The sequence below is a fragment of the Rhinopithecus bieti genome, unplaced genomic scaffold (assembly GCF_001698545.2).
Source record: "Rhinopithecus bieti isolate Rb0 unplaced genomic scaffold, ASM169854v2 scaffold_10706, whole genome shotgun sequence".
NCBI classification, from domain to species: Eukaryota; Metazoa; Chordata; class Mammalia; order Primates; family Cercopithecidae; genus Rhinopithecus; species Rhinopithecus bieti.
The window spans coordinates 1566604-1585016 of NW_016806811.1; the positions used below are offsets into that span (position 1 = coordinate 1566604).

The 18413-nt window shown below is 39.9% G+C and overlaps 2 long non-coding RNA genes across 2 annotated transcripts in view; both read left to right on the top strand.

Moving 5' to 3' along the window:
• LOC108533194 (uncharacterized) overlaps positions 1-18413 on the top strand; it is a 320686-nt gene that overhangs the window by 60687 nt on the left and 241586 nt on the right. The gene's annotated exons all lie outside the window — the stretch shown is intronic.
• Positions 10340-15484, top strand: LOC108533195 (uncharacterized). The gene is made up of 3 exons (XR_001886680.1): positions 10340-10381; positions 13250-13374; positions 15390-15484. It is a non-coding gene; the product is annotated as an uncharacterized LOC108533195 (long non-coding RNA).

Below are 18413 nucleotides of genomic sequence, written 5' to 3' on the forward strand. Positions count from 1 at the left end.
AGTCTTTCAGAAAAGGATTTCAAGCACCTAGGATCAATTATGCTATTTTTCATATCTCCTTCTATATTTTTTACTCATTCATTCATCTGTTCATTCATTCAATATTTATTGAACAAATATGTATAGAAGATGACCATAGATTCTTTCAAGGAATCTTGACATTCTGTGGAATAGAGTTTGATAGACATTTTGATAGATAATAAAGATATTTACCATTTGGAATATCAAACAAAATGATGGCTTCTGCTTTCATTAAATAATTTTAGGCTGGTGTCATAGATAAAATTGTTTTAAATCAATCCATTGGCACATATAGAGGACCTCTTATTTTAGAAACTAAATTAGGCATTGGGAGCTTAAAAATACTAAGGTGCTTTCCTTGAAATCAATGAAGAGGAAAAAGGAATGATCCACAGTTGATTATAATGCAATGATGAGTGCAAAAAATAGAAGTGAGCAAAAGGTGCCATGGGGGACGGAGAACACAGAGAGCGTGTAAAACACCCCAGAGAGGTCAGGAGAGGTTTCTGGGCAGATGAAACCTTAAAGAAGAGTGAGAATAGGTGGAGACACAATTCCAAGTCCCTGAACTGAAAGACAGTGTACCTTATTTAGGCTCCGTGTGTGTGTGTGTGTGTGTGTGTGTGTGTGAGAGAGAGAGAGAGAGAGACAGACACCCCCCTGCCCCGACACACACACACGGGGGTGGTAGAGGAGAGATAGGGAGAGAAAGAGAATGTGTTTTGAGGGAGTTGTTATAAGAAATTATTTATGCTGAAGATTTAGATTGAGTCCCTCATCTTACAAAAACAGAAAATTGTGTAAGTCACTGTTTCTTAGTTCTTCCAAGAATGTTGCATACCTGAATATTCTAGATACCAAGGAGAGAACTTAATTAACATGCAACGGATGCCCTAGAGTATGAGGACTTAATTCTCTGAGGAACTCCAGGTAAGAAAGGGCCTCAGATGAATGAAGGTGATTGTTAAATGTGACTCTTTGGTATAAAGTTTTTGAATTAAAATTACTTTTACTTTTGTTTTATTTTATATTTTTTCTTATTAATATTTATTCTGAGGATTCCTGAATATTGCTTTTGAGTTGATTGCACCTTCTCTCTCCCTTTCTTTTTTCCCTCTTTCCCTTTTTTTACTTTACAAGAGTCCTTCAAATAATTGGCCAATTAGAACTTTCTTTCCTTGCATGGGCCCAGAGTTTTTGTCCGAGGCCTTAATTAGTATAAAATTCTATATTGTTGTGCCCATTTCCATCCTTTGCATTTGATTTAAGAAAAATTTTCATAGCCAGAATCAAAGTTCTGGTCTCTGTCATGGTAAAGATGAAGTATAAATTGGCCCCAGAGAGGTGATTTTTAAGCTTATTTGAGAAAGGAGACTTTCTTTTCAAAGTGACTGATTGTCCAAAGTACACTTCTGTAACAATTTTCTAGGCCTGCAGAGTAAAGGAAGCTATTTCTTTCTCCCTTCTTTTCTTTTTTTTTCTTTTTGTAAAGGTTAATGTCTTCAAATGTCTTCCAAACAATGTGCTTTGTGTCTCTTTTTACATGTTTGCAGTTCTGGTTCACTTCTTACTTTGCTGGAGTGGGTGTCTCCCATAAATAAGTCACTTCTTTTGAGGGCAGACGAGATGCAACTTCTGCCCTTCAACTCTGCCAGCAAACTTTCTGCTGGTCAGAAGTCTTCCTTAGAGAAAGCTTCCAGCTCTTTGTTTCAGGGGCTTCCTGGCACAGGTTAGGAGTAAGTAGTACTGGTCCACAAAGTTTGACCTACACGTTGGCATCCTATTCCTTACAGTTCTGTGTACAGACCAAGAAATAAAGCTCTTGTGATCTCCTTTTAATTGTGCCATTCTGATATAAAGAGAAAAGATTCACTCTTTCAGAGACACGCCTGTTTCTTCATATCAGCCTTGAATATAAATTTTCCACAAAACATGCCACTATCTAGGGAACTAGAGCCCTATAATTTGTTTGAAATTTGGTTAAAGATACCAAATTTCAGACCCTGAAGAGTCAGCGTTGTCATTCAAGCAGGATGGTCAGCTTGATCAAAATCAGGAACAATCATGACATGTTTCCAGGACTCTGTTATGTGCATCAGACCACATATGCCTCTAATACCATTCAACTGCCCATGTTTGTTTAAGAAAAGAAGCAAAAAAGAGGAAGAAGACCTTTGCCAGTTGAGTAAAGTCACTGTTGGAATAGTGACTACAGTTTTCTTAATGATAGAGAAGCAAATGGCTTGCTCACATGAAGAAACTGTTGGTCCATTATTAGATGAGGAAGGCTGAGTTCAATGGATTCATCATGGAAATGCTTATGCTTCTATGTACCAGCAGTCTGGTTTTCTGGGCCTCCTACATGGGTTGTTGGCCCGGCTAAATACAAAATGAAATCCATATCCCCTTGTGTTTATCTTGACAGTTTCTGTGGCCACCATTGCTTTTTGGTAAATCTCATTATGTGCTCCAAGCTTCTAAATGAAATGTTCCTTTCTGCCAGCATACTGAATAAACAGTACTCCTGCTTCTGGAATCCTTGTGAGTTATTCTGTGCATCAAACAGCTGCATCAGCTTTATCGGAAATGAGTTTGTTCCTGGGCTGGTGTTTCTCAGTGAAGGCCATGTTTAGCATGGCAAGGCTAACTATGAAATCATTTTGATAAGCAATGCAGAAAGCTTCATAAAAGCACAACTTCCCAAGGTCTTCTTTCTTTCTAAAGCAAGTAAGTTAGATGCTGATTTTCCAAATATTTATAATAGTAAATTATATGCATTTCCCTTTCTGAAATTTTATGCTGCGTAACTCTTTACCATTAGAAGGACCATTCCTTATTTTAGATCTCACTTTCTTTCAAGTCATCAGGAGTTCCATACAGAAATTGAATTGGGAACCAAGGCTCTTGCTATTAGATTAATTCTTCTGAGACCCTACCTGATATATAGATATGAAGTAAAAAAAATTTTTTTTGAAACGGAGTCTTGCTCTGTAGCCCACATTGGAGTGCAGTGGCGCAATATCAGCTCACTGCAAACTCCACCTCCTGGGTCCAAGCTATTGTCCTGCCTCAGGCTCCCGAATAGCTGGGACTACAGTCGCACACCACCACGCCCGGCTAATATTTTGTATTTTTAGTAGAGACGGGGTTTCACCGTGTTAGCCAGGATGGTCTCGATCTCCTGACCTCGTGATCTCCCTGTCTTGGCCTCCCAAAGTGCTGGGATTACAGGCATAAGCCAACATGCCCAGCTGATATGGAGTAAATTTTAAATGAAAGACTATATTCAAATATCTCAGTGAAAATAATATTGCCACTATTCTTAATTATTAATGCATAAAGATTTCATCTTATGTTTTCCTTTAATGCATTGGCTTAAAATATTGAAATTACAAACTAAGGGTAATGATATGTTTTGGCCGTTTCTCCACTCAAATCTCATCTTAAATTGTTGTTTCCGTAATTCCGACATGTCATGGGAAGGACCCTATGGGAGGTAGTTGAATCATGGGGGCAGTTTCCCCCATGCTGTTCTCGTGATAGTGAGTGAGTTCTCAGGAGATCTGATTTTTATTTATTTTGGTTTTTTTTTTGAGACGCAGTCTCGCCTGCCACCCAGGCTGGAGTGCAGTGGCGCTATCTCGGCTCACTGCAAGTTCCGCCTTCCGGGTTCACGCCATTATCCTGCCTCAGCCTCCCAAGTAGCTGGGATTACAGGCGCCCACCACCATGACTGACTAATGTGTGTGTGTGTGTGTGTATGTGTTAGTAGAAACGGGGTTTCACTGTGTTAGCCAGGGTCATCTCGATTTCCTGACCTTGTGATCCACCCACCTTTGCCTCCCAAAGTGCTGGATTACAGGCTGAGACACAGCGCCTGGCCGATATGATGGTTTTATAAGAGGCTTTTTCCCCTTTGTTGGGCACTTCTTCCATGTGAGAAGGATGTATTTGCTTCTCCTTCTGCCATGACTGTAAGTTTCCTGAGGCCTCCTCAGTCCTGCAGAACTGTGAATCAATTGAACCTCTTTTATTTGTAAATTACCTAGTCTCAGGTATGTCTTTATTAGCAGTGTGAAAATGGACTAATACAGGTAAATTATTGTGATTCATAACAAGTGGAAGCTATATATTTTTCTTCTTGTGGTTTAAAAAAATATATACGCCCCGTGGTTCAATCAGAAGCCTGTTACTTTTACATTTGCAAATTTATGACTTGGTACACTTATGTGACTCCAGTGAGCATTTATAAGCAGCAAAGATCTTGTACTTAAAAGCACTGAATCATTTTTATCCACAAAAGAACCCTATTAGAGGATGTAATGAGATTTTGAAAATTAAAAAAAAAAAAAGTTCAAGCCATTAACTCATAATGGTTCACACAACAGATCACATTAGATGAAGGATGTTTGAATCTTTTCAGTTTCTAGGCTATCATTTGTTCTACCAGATTTCAGGAGGCAAAGTGAGTGAGAAGACAGGCAGGAAAGGGACACAGAGAGCTTCTGCAGAGATGACAACTCCCCTCCTCTAACGGGCACTGTCATTCCCAAGGGCACTGCCATTCCCAAGGCTGCAGTCCCTATGGGACTATGGCTGCTTTTGTGGCACTCACAGGTGAAAACCTGGTCTCAGCTGGCATGGAGGCTCTCAGTCAGCAGCTGCTATGCATCCTCTTAGCCCTGCAGCCCAAACTCACCAGGCAATTTTCATGTTTTGGTTAAAGTGCACAAATTGATGTTTGAAAGCATATCAGAACCTTGACCTCTTGTTCTCTCATTCGGGTCACTCATGATTTTCAGTGGTTGAAATGATACAGAATATTTCTCGGCTACTGTACCAACTGGGGACCTTCATGGCCAGTGATGCATCCCTGCCTGGGCCTCACTTGGCCCTGGGCCTGCCACTGGAGGCACCCCACCCACTTGGCCCACCTATGTTACAGATTGTACCCATGTTTGGTGGTTTCTGAGCTCTGGTCTCACATCCAAGAAGACTGAGGTGATGCAGACAATTAGAAGGATGAGAATGAGTGAAGAAGAATTTTACTGAGCAACATAGTAGCTCTCAGCACAGAGGTGATGCAGGGTGGTTTTTCTCTCTGTGTGACTAGGTCCAGAGCTTTTTATAGATTCAGAATGGAGAGTGTGTGCTGATTGGCTTGTGAGTATGCAAAGAAAGGCTAAAGCAAAGGCACCATTCAGAGATGGGCATTGCAGTGTAGAAAACCAATTAGGAAGGGTAGGTATATGTAAAATAGCTGAAGGGTTGGGATCAATCAGAGTAAAGTGTGCCATACAGAAAGACAGTTTTTTAATCTGGTCCATGGATTTGACTTGTAGCTTGGCTTTCAGGCTTTAAATTGTCTTCAGTTTGGAGGTGGAGTTTCACTAGGGACCTGCCCCTATCTGCCTAGGCATTTGTCTGCCTCCTGCTGCTATCTATACTTGATGGATGGCTATTGATGAAAAAAAGATCAAGAATTTGGTGTAGGTATTGATGAAAAAAAAAAAAAACTATTGATGAAAAAAAGATCAAGAGTTTGGTGGCTAAGCATTTTCACATTCAAAGAGTGATTGAGAAGAAAAATCTATCCTGATTTTCTTTTCTTCCTTTCTTGTATTCCCACTCAGTTTAGAGAATCCATGAGTACTATGTAATTCTCTTTAGGATTTGTTTTAGGAAAAAGTCCAAAAATATTGGGATTGAGGTGAGCTTGCAATTGGCACAAAATATTCTATGCCCATGCTATCTGCCCTCTACTTTTGTTTCAAAGAAAATGGCAAATAAAAATGACGACTTCCTGAATACTGATATCTTGCATTATCCTATATGTTTACTCTGCATTATCTCTTAGTTCTTGCAAGACTCCTATGATAGCTGCTATTATCATCCCCATTTTAGAGATGAGGAGATGAAGCTTAAGAGAGGTTAAGTAACTTGCTTAGTATTGCAGAGCTAGCACACAGTTCTCTTAGGGAAAAAAACCCATTTTGTATGAGAAGTTTCACATTAGTATATTTTCTGATTTCATTTTTATTTTGATACTTTCGTGAATGTAAACTAGACCGTCATTGAATATCAGTCTAGAAGAATCTGACTGGACAACAGCATTTGGTCAGCAGACAACTAAATACACCTGCTTGAGATGTGATGTTACAAAAACACATCTGTGTCCAGGAAAGCCCAATTAATTAGTCAATAATGATTGAGACACTGGGCATTTCCTAAGGGAGTATTAACCAGCTGGGAGGAGTTAATGGACAAAACCATGCTACAGGTCATTAACTACAGCAGTAATTATTCCTGGGAAATATCTTATTTTGAAATTAGTTCTCTGACTTGAATATGCATATTTAAAACAGTCTGATTCTTATACTGCATGGACTGAAGAGGCTATGATAAGGGAAAGTCTATTAAAGGCACAGATTATAATTTTGTAAAGCAAAATATGAAAAAATATGTATGTGTAAAAAGGGAAACATAGTTGAGTACCTCAGATTCCATTTTATTTTTATATAAACTGGAATTTATGTATCCTCTCTTTTCTTCCCCACCACTTTGGGAAGCATAATACCCTAGAAATCAAATAAATCTGATTTACCTGTGGAGTGGTAAAGCAGTGTTACCCAAAGAGTATACTATCAGGAGAATAAAGACCAAGGGTGAGGTGGGGCAGGGGAGAGGGGAATAAAGAGGGAATTGAAAATGAAAGAGTTTCAAAGTGAGTCAGCAGAAGGAATTGGCAAAAGGGAAGAAATTAAGGGAAAAGCAAGAGAAGTATAGATGATCTCACAGAGTGTTCTAGTCACTTGATTTTTTTTCTCCTTTCTCATTTATAAGCCCCTTACACAGTTTCTATCTTCAGTACCTGTTGGTTTCAGGTTTCCCACAGAATCTGTTATCATCCCTTCCACTCTCTTCAAATACCCTGACCCACTCCCCATCACCAGGAACTTCATTTCCATTTCCAATGGAGGTCAAGGTTTGAGCACCCCAGGCGGGCTGGTAGCTTGGAACCTTTCAAACCAGTGTTGTTTAGACTGACAGTCCCCAAGCCCTGGGCCAGGGACTGGTACTGGTCTGTGGCCTGTTAGGAACCAGGCCACACAGCAGGAGGTGAGTGGAGGTTGAGCAAACATTACCGCCTGAGCTCTGCCTCCTGTCAGATCAGCTGCGTCATTAGATTCTCATAGCAGCACAAACCCTATTGTGAAATACACATGGAGGGATCTAGGTTGCACAATCCTTATGAGAATCTAATGCCTGATGATCTCAGGTGGAAGAGTTTTATCCCAAAACCATCCCCCTACCCAGTCTGTGGGAAAATTGTCTTCCACGAAATGGATCCCTGGTGCCAAAAAGATTGGGGACTGCTGGCTTGGATAATTATTAAAGGGGAAGGAGGGACTGATCAACCTTTCTAACATTACTTTAAGCAATTCAGCTATGGCCCCAGATGTGCACACTGCATTCTGCAAAGCAGCAGTTCTGCAGATCAGCAGAGCCTCCCCTCCCCTTGTACAAAGAAGTTGAGTAACTGTTTTTTTTTTTTTGTTATTACTGTACTAATGCCTCTTATCCCTACCACTCATCAAAAACTCATCTTTGAAACAGTTACCAGAGTTAATCTTCTAAAATAAGAATTTGATCATGTTGGCTGGGCATGGTGGCTCAAGCCTGTAATCCCAGCACTTTGGTAGGCCAAGATGGGCAGATCACGAGACCATCCTGGCTAACACGGTGAAACCCCATCTCTACTAAAACACACACACACACAAAACCTAGTTGGGCGAGGTGGCGGGCACCTGTTGTCCCAGCTACTCAGGAGGCTGAGGCAGGAGAAGGGCGTAAACCCGGGAGGCGGAGCTTGCAGTGAGCTGAGATCCGACCACTGCACTCCAGCCTGGGCGACAGAGCGAGACTCCATCTCAAAAAAAAAAAGAATTTGATCATGTTATGGTAGGCAAAAAAAATAGCATGTTTAAAGCTGTGGGTATATTAAAATCAAAACATGTTTTTGGGTAACCTCAAGTAGTTGTCCATGGCTGGATATTGGGTTCTGCAGATGAGGCCAGAAAGGCACTGGGGGAACTATGGGCCTTGTTGGCAGAGGGAAGAGTGTTTCACTTTTCTCCACCTTAAGAAGCAATTGAATTTGCCTCCCTACTATGTAGAATACTGCAGTTTCTCTTTGAGAAGTTCTAGTAAAACTGATTTTCTCTAGTGACATGCTTATACCTCATAGAGATTGGTCCCCTGAGAAGCTTTAACCTGGCTTTCTTTATAATTTTACTAACCAGGAGGGAACTCCCTCATCTTCCATTGTCTTTTGTTTTCAACTCTACTTCCAACTCATCTCTCTTTCTCTCTCTCATACACATTTAGAAACTTAATCATTTAAAGGTGGATTCTAATTTGTCACCTCTGCTCTTAATTTCATCCTTTTCTATATCCTCCAGAACTGTGAGTGATCAATTATAACCTCTATTTATACAAACCCTGTTTATAGTCTGTAAACAGGCTCATTTTTCAAAATGAAAAACAATGTTATTCTTTTGAACTTGTGCCCCCATAGCCATAATCTTATCTATCATCTTATAAAGCCACAGTTTTGGTAACAATAATAATTCATATTGATTATTAAATATTGGCTATGTATCAAGCACTTTAACATCTATCATTTTATTTTATAGTCATTTGTCATAACAGTCATTTGTAATTAGTGTAGTTTCTATTTTATACATGGAGAAACTGCCATTTAGAAAGGTTAATTAGGTCTCACAGAAAAGAGGTGTCTGAACTAGGATTTAAAGCCAGATTTGTCTGAATCTAAAGCCTTTTATACAATAGTAGTATAGTTTCCTAGCAAGCCTATGTTTGTTCTTTGCACTTCCATATTTTCCAGAACCTGGGAGGAGAGTGACATCATCTAGTTGCCAATCCCATGGCCACTCTTCAGTCTTTATTGGTCTTAATTATTCTGCAGAATAATCACGTGGCATCCTGAAGCACTGTTTTCTCATGGTTTCCACGACACCCTTGCGTTCTGGTTATTTCTTATTTTAACCAGTTCTTCTGTCCTCTTTGCTGCCAGGTTTTACTTCTCCTGCCCCATGCATGGTAGCATTCCTTGGGTTCCAGCTTTGACAAAGATTTAATCTGCTCTCACAGTGCCAACTCCAGCATCCAGAACTGTGGCACCAACTGAGACCTCTCACCTGAATTTCAGCATATTCTTTCTAGCCGGCTACAAGATTCTGGGCTGGGCGCAGTGGCTCACGCCTGTAATCCCAGCACTTTGGGAGGCTGAGGCGGGCAGATCACGAGGTCGAGATACTGAGACTATCCTGGCCAACATGGTGAAACCCCGTCTCTGTTAAAAATACAAAAATTAGCTGGGTGTGGTGGCACGTGCCTGTAGTCCCAGCTACTTGGGAGGCTGAGGCAGGAGAAATGCTTGAACCCAGGAGGTGGAGGTTGCAGTGAGCCGAGATAGAGATTGCACCACTGCACTCCAGCCAGGTGACAGAGGGATACTCCATCTCAAAAAAAAAAAAAAAAAAAAAAAAAGATTCTTATATGTGGACATTTCACACAGAAACTGAAACTGAAAATGCAACAGCGAGGAGGTTGAATCCATTATCTTCTTCCCCGAACTGCCTTTTTTTTTTTTTTTTTTTTTTTTTTGGTGAATGGAAATAGCAACCTCCTCTTACTACATTTTGAGCTCTGTTGGCTTCCTAGACTCCTTCTTGGTCTCCACAACTAACAAATATGTTCCACATCTTTACTATTTTTTTCTATATCCATTTCCTTACTATATGTTTTATATCTACTAATTTTACACCCTCCTCTGTACTTTTTCAGACTTTTATCATCTTTCTCCTGGTCCATTGCTGTGATCTTCTTCCAGAATCCTGTACCCCTTATCCTTACCACCTATCAAAAACTCACCTTTGAAACAGCTACAGAGTTAATCTTCTAAAATAAGAATTTGATCATATTATGGTAGGGAAAATAAATAGCATGTTTAAAGCTGTGGGTGTATTATAATCAAGACATATTTTGGGGTAATTTCAGGGAGTTGTCTATGGCTGAATATTGGGTTCTGCAGATGAGGCCAGAAAGGCACTGGAGGAATGAATTGAGAAGTCTCCGACACCACTCTCTAAATACGGGGTCAGAAAATGTTTCCTTTTTTTCTTTTCTTTTTGAGACAGAGTCTCACGCTGTCACCAGACTGGAGTGCGGTGTTGCAATCTCAGCTCACTGCAACCTCTGCCTCCCGGGTTCACGCCATTCTACTGCCTCAGCCTCCCGAGTATCTGGGACTACAGGCGCCCGCCACCATGCCCAGGTAATTTTTGTACTTTTAGTAGAGACGGAGTTTCACCATGTTGGCCAAGATGGTCTCAATCTCTTGACCTCGTGATCTGTACGCCTCGGCCTCCCAAAGTGTTGGGATTATAGGCGTGAGCCACCATGCCCGGCCAGCAAATGTTTCCTTTTAAGTGTGACTCTGTGGGCCATGTACAATTTCTGTCCCATCTTACTCATCTTATTTTCTCCACCCTTTAAAAATGTGAGGAGCATTCTTAGCTGCACACCTTACACAAACAGGTCATGGGCTAGATTTGGCCAGTAGGCCTTAGTTTACTAACTCCTGCTCTAGAGTTTGGCTATCATCTATGGTGGATAGTAGGCAATGAAGGGTTTTTGTCAGGGAGTGCACCAATCAGAAGGAAACTGAACTTTGAGGTGAGGCATAGTGACACAAGGTCCTGCTCTATTTGGAACACTTTACTCTTCCTCTAAAGTGGTGATAGTGGAAGCCATGGGGTGGTAACCCCTCTGGCATCTTCAGCTCCCAGCACTGTCTCCAGCCAACCCAACCCACAAGGGAAGGGAACTGGACACTGTCTTAGTATCGATTAAGAAGTTGTCAGTGCTGGGAAGTTCAGGGAATGCTTCCCAGCGGCAATGGGTCATTTAGTAGAAACTTATGAGAACAAGAGTTAAGAAGTTACACAAAAGGCAGAAGTAATGGTAGTTGTAAAGGTTCACAGACACTAATGACCATGACTTGTCACTTTGGACTGATTTATTTTTAGCCACCTGAAACACCTAAGGAGATATTTAATAGAATGCACCATATTGGGATATTTTCCTGTTGGCATTGAGAGAGATCATTGAGGAATCTGTCCTCACTATCTTTGGGTGAACATGCTATTACACACTTCATTGGAACGCACTTGCTTTTTCCTAGAGTGTGGAACTCTCGATGTTAGTATTATAAAAGGCAAAGTAATGTCCTTGAGCTCTAACAATGAATACCTTGAGCTGTAACAACGAATGAAAACAGAGATTCTCACCCTCTGCTTTCATTGAATAGAGTCTCAGTAGATGTATGTTGAGTGAATAACACATAAATTCTGGAGTGGATGCTTGTGGTGGATCTTGATGTCCAGAATGCCTTGGCAGTTTGTTGCTGGGCTATATGGATTTATTCTTCTCTAAGTTGATTCTAGTGAGTTTGAAATGTCTTGTGATGCCCCTATACCAAATATGGCACCAGGGAACCGTGTTTACAAAACTCATATTCAGTATAGCCTTCTACCACTTTTGATGGTTACCTTAATGAATGTTTTCAATATACATATGTTATATATAGAAATTCATGCTCTATTGCTCTTGTTTATATACTATCATAAAAAGATGAACTTTAAATTCTATACTGAGAATTTCTCTAAATTTTCTGTGTATTTCCTTAGGGGATGCAAAGTAAAATTCTGTTTTAGGGTGTTCTGAATATGCTGGATTATCTCTATTATTTTTTATTTATTTAATTTTTTTAGAGGTAGAGTTTTGTTATGTTGCCCAGGCTGGTCTCAAACTCTTGGCCTCAAGTGATCCTCCTGCCTCAGCCTCCTGAGTAGTTGAGACTATCAGCACGTGCTACCATGCCTGGCTTGTTATTCTTATTAAGTCATAATTTACAAACCACAAAATACATTTATGGAGTGCTTTTCCTTCAACTGATTCCTGGCAGAGTATTATTATCATATTTTTTCATATTTTTCATTTGTACTGACTTTGTCATTTATAAACCATTTTACCCACATGGTCTCATCTGACCTTGCCGCAGGTACTGTTTTATGAATCTTACATGCCATAGCTTATACATGTACCTTTAAAAATGTACCACCATGAAAGCAAAAAATAATTCTACTTAACCATGATAAAATACTTTGAGTCACTTATAGAATTTATTTTATGCCTCTTATAAATGTGCTTTGAATCTTCCCTTCAGCCACAGATGAGTTCCCTAATTATTCCGTGTGACTTATGACTTGAAGTGCCTCTAATAGGTGCATTATTATAGCAAATAGGTAAAAGAACTAGGTAATAGATCAAGGAGATTTACCTTGTTGCTACATCCCACATTAAATTCCTGAGTCTGGAGGCTTCCATACCCAGGTTCAGCAGAGAGACGGCTTGAAACAAAGAGACTGTGAATATAGCTAGGAAGAACTGGGGAGGTGGTGACAAAGACATTACCAAGTTCTCACCTCAGCGATTCCTTAGCTTTATACTTCTGGAGTACCAGGGCAGCCCTAAGCAGCAGCTTGATCCCAAACACTGATGTGGAGTATTGAAACCAATCATACATGATGATATGCACCTCAATTTCAGTTGCTGATACAGAAAGAGATGTGCATCTAATAACCACCAAGGGTGTTTTATTACCATTACGTAAATGAGGAAATCTAGGTGCAGGGGTTTTACTAGTAGCTAGAAGAGGCAATACCAGGAATTACAGTTGTCTTTCAAGGGTAAATTCTATGCTCATTAGACTCTCCCATAACTTCCTCATATGTTCAGGCTATTGATCTGAAATTGTAAACTCAGTTTTCAAAGAGAAGACCAATGAAATTTGCTTGGATCTTATGGAAATTCCTTGCTTTTTTTTTTTCCCCATAAATCACTCCTCAAGAAATTCTAACCTACAGGACTCAGGTTAAAACACTCAAATGGATGAGGACATGGAAAGTCATTTTCTTTGAGCCTTTTCACACCTTTCAAACCCTACTTGAACCAATGCTGTGTGCATGTGATGATACCATCCCACAGCTAATAAGAGTCTATTTCAGTGATGCCTGAAATTGACAGAAAATGAAACAAAATCCCATATAATGACAACCATTTAAAAGTCTCTGTCCTCTAGGAATCAAAGGACTCAGCAGCATGTCACGGAGGAGGATTGAATCACAAATGAAGTAGATTTAGAGGTACCTCTTTAAAGTAATGATGAAGCACTGATTTTCTAATGTGTCCCCAGCACCGGTGATAGTAAGTCACTTCTAATTACCTTTTCCTTTCTGGGCTATATACAGATAAATGCTTTGGATATTAAAATACCTTGTGGGCTGGTTATTTAATTGCTACAGAATTGATTTCATGAAGGAAAGAAAAACAGATTAGATCCTAAGATGTAAATGTGAGACTTGACAGACTGCAGTGTGTGCTCAAGTCTATCAATAGAACTGCCAGCCCCCAGTCTCTAGCTGGCTATGATGGGTCTTTGCGGCACAAGAAGAACACATTTGACAGTTACAAGAGCAGATGCAACTGTCCTCCCCACCAAAATAACAAGCAATGGTGCATTTTTGTGTTCTCATTTCTCATGCCATCTAATGTATTATATACATTATCAAAATAATTGTAGATTAGAATGGCTTCCCTGTTTGCTTATGAAGTCTTCATGCTTCCCTTTTGCTCTTTTCTCTTTGTTTATTCCTTACTTCAATATCACAGGTGGTGATGGTATGCTCGTAGGTTTTGTATTTTTGCTGTGTCTCATGACTACAAACTAGGAAACACATAAGATACATTTTCTCTGATCTTGCTTCAGAGGAATCTTGCCATTTCAGATGAGATACCCACATAACAGAAAACATCAGGCTTAATATTACTTTACAATTTATTTACCTAATATTTGTTTAGCAAATGTCAGTTTAGTATTTACATTTTGTCAGGCACTGCTCTGTGTGCTGTGGATTCAGTGATGCATAAGACAACATACTTGCTCTCACTTTCCTTCCTCTCTAGATGGGAAACACACCATGAGCAGAAATGTAACAGATTCCCCTCAGCTTACGATGGGGCAATGTCCCAGTAACTTGAAATGTAAATAAAAATGCATTTAACACTTACTTTGACCTACAGTTGGGCAAAATCATCTAACACAAAACCTATTTTATTATAAAATATTGAATATCTCATGTGATTTATTGAATACCCTACTGAAAGTGAAAAACAGAATGGCTGCATGAGTACCTGATGTACAATTTCTACTGAATGTGTATGGCTTTCACCCCATTGTAAAGTCAAAAAATCTGAAGTCAAGCCATGGTAAGCTGGAGGCAGTCTGCATTAGGTCATGACAGGTACAATTAAGGTATATTTTATGAATATATTTTCAGGTACATTTTTCTTTATTGCAATTATGAAGGTAGGGTAGCATATTAATCTTCTTGAACTGCCATAGCAAAATATCATAAACTGAGTGGCTTAAACAACAGAAATTTATTTATCCCCATTCTGTAGGCTAAGAATTCTAAGATTAAGGTGCTGACAAGGTGGGTTTCATTCTAAGGTTTCTTCTTTTGGCTTGTAGGTGGCTGCCTTTTCTCTGTGTTTTCTGAGAAACCCTTTTTTTGTGTGCTTCCAGAGAGACAGAGAAAGAGGGAGAGAACTCTCTAGTGTCTCTGCTTATAAGGACATTAATTCTATAATATCAGGTTCCACCCTTATGACCTCAGTTTACCTTAATTATGTCCTTAGAGGCCCTTACTTCAAATATGAGCACACCGGGGGTTAGGGCTTCAGCATATGAATTTGAGGGGAACACATATTAATATATTCAATTCATAATAGATAGAGTAAGAGCTCTAAGTGTGACAGTAGTCAGTGTAACATGGGTCAGTGGGGGAGAACTCTTTTATAAAAATGATCAGCTAGAGCTTTTCTGATAAGGTGACCTTTGAGCAGTGATATGGTTTGGCTGTATCCCCACCCAAATCTCATCCCGAATTATAGTTCCCATAATCCCTGTGTGTCACAGGAGATAATTGAATCACAGGGCCATGTTTTTCCCTATCACGTGCTGTTCTCATGATAGTGAATAAGTCTCGTGAGATCTGATTATTTTACAAAGGGCAGTTCCCCTGCACACTCTCTCTTGCCTGCCACCATGTAAAATGTGCCTTTTCTACTCCTTTGCCTTCTGCCATGATTGTGATGCCTCCTCAGCCATGTGAAACTGTGAGTCCATTAAAGCTCTTTTTTCCTTATAAATTACCCAGTCTCAGGTATTTCATCATAGCATTATGAAAATGGTCCAGTACAAGCAGAAACACAGACAAAGGAAGTATACCAGATGGATAACTGGGGAGTGATATTCCAGGCAAGTGTGTATGTGTGTTTGTGTGTATAGGAGGAGCAAGAAGGTCAGGAGTGGGGCTGGAGTGAACCGCGAGAGTTGGGGGAGATGCAGGCAGGGGCAGGGATCATGGATCCAGTCCTATAGGGTAGTGGGTCTCAACTTTATCTGTCTCCATGCCCCATTTTATAGCAAAACTTTTGTAATAATTATGTTTTTATTTAAAACAAAATAGAAGATCTAACCTATCTATATAAATATATAGGAAGACCAGATTAGAGGCATAATATAACACATGGAATATAATAACTTAAAACATGTACCAAGCAGACAAAATTATGTAGTCTCTTAGTGAAGCTTAAAGCACTCGCTTTTCTCAACTGCTTTGAGGCAAATAGTCTTATCCAACTTTTCAATATATTTTATTTTGTTTATTTATTTTGAGATAGGGTCTCACTCTGTTGCCAAGACTGGAGAACAGTGGTGCCATCACAGCCCACTGCAGCCTCAACCTCCCCTCCATTTCAGCTTTGTGAGCGGCTGGGACTACAGGCATATACTACTACTCCTGGCTTTTTTTTTTTTTTTTTTTTTTTTTTTTTTGTGGAGACAGGGTCTTCCTATGTTGCTCAGGTCACTTTTGAACTCCTGGCTTCAAATGATCCTCCTGCTTCAGCCTCTCTAAATGTTGGGATTACAGGCTTGAGCCACTGTGTTCTGCCTATCAATATGTGGAAAGCATGTGTGTAAATAGATGGCATAAAGGTAAATTTAGGATACAAACCCTTTAACATTTCTGCCAAAGTAAGGTCTGAATTAACAGCATTTTCCTTAATCAATTTCTTTGCAATGCTAGTCAACCAGCTATGTTCTTTACATCTGTGCAACACCTCATAACTACATACTCCAAAAGAATGAGGGAGACATTGTTTTTCCCTTTCTTTCTTTTTTTTTTTTTTTGAGACGGAGTCTCGCTGTGTCGCCCAGGCTGGAGTGTAGTGGCGCGATCTCGGCTCACTGCAACCTCCGCCTCCGGGTTCCCGCCATTCTCCTGCCTCAGCCTCCCGAGTAGCTGGGACTACAGGCGCCCGCCACCACGCCCAGCTAGTTTTTTGTATTTTTTTTTAGTAGAAACGGGGTTTCACCGTGTTGGCCAGGATGGTCTCGATCTCCTGACCTCGTGATCCGCCCGTCTGGGCCTCCCAAAGTGCTGGGATTACAGACTTGAGCCACTGCGCCCGCCCCACTTTCTTTTTTAAACTATAGTGAAGTTCCACATTTTCTGCATAAATGGAGGAAATTAGATGAGACTCTAAAGTGAAATTCACGGAGATGTGGGAAAGTTTTCTTACAATGCCTAAAAGATGGTTGGTTGAAGGTTAGGGAGAGTGACCTCGTAGGGAAAAGTTCAATGATTCGGGAAGAGCAGTGTGGACAGAGCACAGTGCAGGCAGCTTGGCAGAAGCGGATCAGATGATCTGGATTTAGGGCGATTTTCCAGGGCTAGGAAGGGAAATGTCCACCAGCCACCCATGAAAAATAGTTAGTGCCTAAACATACGGGAACGTTTCTGGCCTAGTTTTTTACATTGTCTAATGTGCTGGGCTTACCGTAATGTATTTCATAATACTCATGTGCCTGGGGTATTTTGGGTACTAGGAATAAGGGGGATGAAAAGTTTTCTAAAGTGACTCACTTTCTTTGCTTTGTAAATATTTGTTTGGAAGTTTAACCTTAATATTTATTCAACAATTTGTAAATAATTACCGATAAACTGTATTTCTTATAGTTGATATTTAAATGCTCTCACTCTGTACTTAATTAACATCAGCTGGGCGGTTAGAATTGAAACAAAAAATCTGACTTCCTGATTTGTAGAAATTCAAATCCCATAGACAAAATTTCCATCTATCTCTACATAATGATAAGTGAAAGATAAATATATTTACCATGGGCAGCTATATTGTGAATGTGTTTTAAAAATTTAAAAATGTTCTAATTGGTGGCCTTTTCCCTACCAGGACTTTATATTTTGGAGTTGAAATAGTAGGTGTTATTCAATGAAATAAATATGTAAGAAGATATATTAAATATTGAGTACTTTTCTCCCCTTCAAAAATTAGATACTGCTAATACTATAGCTATAAAGCTCATGGTAACCTTTGGATAGAATACTGCAATTACATGGTTAAATGCCAGCTCTTGTGCCCTTATAGTCTAGGGCTACCACAGTCTAGGCTATGGAGTGAGACAGCCAGTTCTTGAAGAGAAAATGGGAGTAGTGGGGCTGGACTATGCTTTCAAAATTTCTCCTTGAAAACAATGGGATTGATATTTTTCTCCCTTGAAGGAGTGAAGAGGAGAAGAGAGGCCAGGAGTGTCTCACTAGGGGAGCACCCTCCGTATGGAAACAAATGCTAAGGGTGGGCAGAAGCAACCTCTCCCAAGATCTGCCTGCCATTTATGAATTGTACTTGGGCTGTGCTGAGTAGTAATGAAATTATGAAGTCATGCAGCCTTGGTGGTATTCAAAGAAAGACACAATGGATTCCTAACAGAAGGGATTCAGTGAGTTCTCCTTGACAGAAGAATTACCTATGGAAGGCATCAAATTTTATTTCACAGAGGTTGAATCCCAACGAACAGAGAGGATACTCCAAGTACTGACGGTTTTGCCTGGAGGCTGTCATTCCAGCTTGCACAGACTTTGAATGGACCAGCTGTACCAGATGCATTTGTTTTTCGCTTGGTCATTAGATTTTATATTACTACAGAGACAAATAAAATAAAAATCGTTTCAGAAGAAGCTTATTAGGCTGACTTTTTTTGTTATGAGTAGCCTACTTTTTACTAAATGTGAATTTAAATCCTTGTAAAAAAGAAGAAATATTCTGGTGACTTACCATACAGGACTAAAAGGCCCCTTCTCTCCGTCTTTTTTTTTTTT